General features: G+C 38.0%; 1 pseudogene; it reads left to right on the forward strand.

Annotated features, from left to right (window-relative positions):
* Positions 1–641: 641 nt before the first annotated feature.
* On the forward strand, positions 642–2028 carry LOC108450854 (probable polyamine transporter At3g13620; annotated as a pseudogene).
* The last annotated feature ends 775 nt before the right edge of the window (positions 2029–2803 follow it).

Raw genomic sequence — 2803 nt, forward strand, 5'->3', positions numbered from 1 at the left:
AAATTAATTAGCATAATAGAATACTTGGCATTTGACCATTTTGACTAGAGCACCAAAAGCAAACAATTGAAATTCATTTCCGAATTGATTTTCCAATTTGTTTCTTGAAACAAATTGACAGCACAGCTGTAATGATCGTCGTCCTTTTAAGCAACTTTTGTGCGCTGAGTCTGTTACTCTGTTATGAAAATACAGTACCATTTCTGTTATGAAAATACAGTACCATTTTCCCATCCCTTCTTCCTTCTCTCTCTAAGTTTGGGGTCAAGAAGATGAAAATAAAATTAGGAGAAACCTTCAATAAGAAAAATTAATTAGCATAATAGAATACTTGGCATTTGACCATTTTGACTAGAGGACCAAAAGCAAACAATTGAAATTCATTTCCGAACAATTTGTTTCTTGTAACAAATTGACAGCACAGCTGTAATGACCGTCGTCCTTTTAAGCACCCTGTGTGCGCTGAGTCTGTCACTCTGTTATGAAAATACAGTAGCATTTTCTCATCCCTTCTTCCTTCTCTCTCTTTCTCTTATTTCTCCTTCTTCCTTCTATTCTCTCTTCTCTCTTATTCTCTTCTTCAGCATGGACGAAGAAAATCTTGGCCACCCATCTGAACAACCCCCAAACCACGCAAAAAATTGACTTTGATCCCTCTAATTTTCCTCATCTATTTTGAAGTTGCCAGCGGTCCCTATGGAGAAGAGCCGGCAGTCCAGGCTGCGGGACCCCTCTTGGCCCTTCTGGGCTTCCTCCTCTTTCCTTTTATCTGGAGCGTCCTTGAAGCTCTCATCACGGCTGAGCTTTCTACTTCTTTTCATGGTAACGGAGGCTTCGTTATTTGTGCTGAACGTGCGTTCGGTCCATTCTGTGGGTCCCTGATGGGATCTTTGAAGTTATTGAGTGGTGTCATTAACATCGCAGCTTTCCCAGTTCTCTGCGTGGACTACCTGGAGAAGATCATTCATCTTTTGGAGTCGGGGTGGCCTCGCCACATCTCTATTTTGATTTCCACGCTGGTATTATCTTTTATAAACTATACCGGATTAGCCATCGTTGGTTGGGCTTCAGCTTTCTTTGGCGTTATTTCGCTTTCGCCTTTCGTTATAATGTCTCTCATAGCAATACCCAAGATCCAACCCCATAGATGGTCGAGTTTAGGTCCGAAAGGTGTGAAAAGAGATTGGCATTTGTTCTTCAACACGCTCGAATTTGAACTTTTGGGAAGTAGATAATCCCGTAAGACGTTTCCTCGAGCTCTGCTTGTGGCAGTGGTTTTCACTTGCTTAGCCTACCTGGTTCCACTATTCGCGGTTATTGGGGCTGTTTCTGATGCGGTCGTTGAGAGCACCAAAAACGCCGCTAAAACCCTATTTTCCTGTAGTGTTCGAGTAATCAAGCCATGTCTTCAAAAGAAAACCAAACAATTTTGAATTCCTAAAAGAAACATGTTAACACAGGAACAAGCATGACATTTCTAGCTCTTCACATTGAATAAATAAACAATAAAATCAACTCAACTCAACATAAACATTATAAATAACTAAAAATAAAAAATAAAACTATAAGCAAGAGGAAAGGGGGCAGGTACCGAAGGAGTTTGAATCCCAAGCTCTTGACCTCATTTTAGGCATGAAGGTAGTGTGATCCCATGGCAAACGAAAGAAAGCCAGCACAACATAAATAATTATTAGGAGGAGGATTATTAGAGCAACCCTGCAATGTGCAAAGCAAGTTAGTGAGAGATAAATTCATCTAATCCTAGTACCTCTTCTATTTCCAGGAGCAAATTTACAAAGAATGCTAACTGCTCATGTAGACATAAAAAGTGAGGTTAAATGGTTCAGAAAGCATACGTAAGTTTGACGTTTCTCCACCATACTGTGTTTCTAAAACGGCAAGTTTGCTTTCGGAAGCAAAAGGTATTTCCTTGCATGTTGGCAGTTTTGTCAACCAGCAATTTTAACTGATCACCTCTCTCCAAGACTTTATCAATATTCTCTATCATTACGTTTCTCACCTAGTTGAGTACAATAAACATCATGATAGACATAATTTCAAAACATTTTATATCATTATAATAATCAAGTCAAAATCAATCAAACTCATACATATTGTCCCTTATTCGAGCCATCGAGGCCAAAAATACGTGATAGAAACAAGTTGGGACTAATTCGAAAATTCAGAGAATTTTTCAAAAAATAATAAAAATTTTCAAAGCTGCAGGGTTCACACAGCTGTGTGCTAGCCATATGTCTCACACAGTCCAGTCAAACGCCCATGTGTCTGACCATGCGGACTCAAGATGTACCTTAAACAACAAGTTTACCATTCCCTGCAAGCTTGGACAATAAGCAACTCAAACACATTCAAAACACAATCAAACACATCCAAAACATGTCAAAACAATCATCCTAAGTGCCTAACTAATATACCCTCATTGCTACCACAATTATATCATTAAATTATATCATCAAAATATCATTCAAGTCCAATTTGTAAACATGCCAAATTTAATCTATTTTGCCTAATTCATGTTCAGTTAAATATGAACTCAAAATATGCCAATATATGATCTCAAATATAATTGTATATTTATATGTATATAACCAACCAAGATTAACTTATAAACTTATTTACATTCAAATCCACAAAAATATTTAATATTTAGACACCCTAGGTACATGCCAACATAAAAGAAATATACTTCACCACGTCTTGAGTTCGGGATTGTTGATGGATGCTGAATCGACAATCTGACTTTAACCTAACCTGCGCACGGAAAACAAACCGTACGCTGAGT

This window comes from Gossypium arboreum, chromosome 5, assembly GCF_025698485.1.
Source record: "Gossypium arboreum isolate Shixiya-1 chromosome 5, ASM2569848v2, whole genome shotgun sequence".
NCBI classification, from domain to species: Eukaryota; Viridiplantae; Streptophyta; class Magnoliopsida; order Malvales; family Malvaceae; genus Gossypium; species Gossypium arboreum.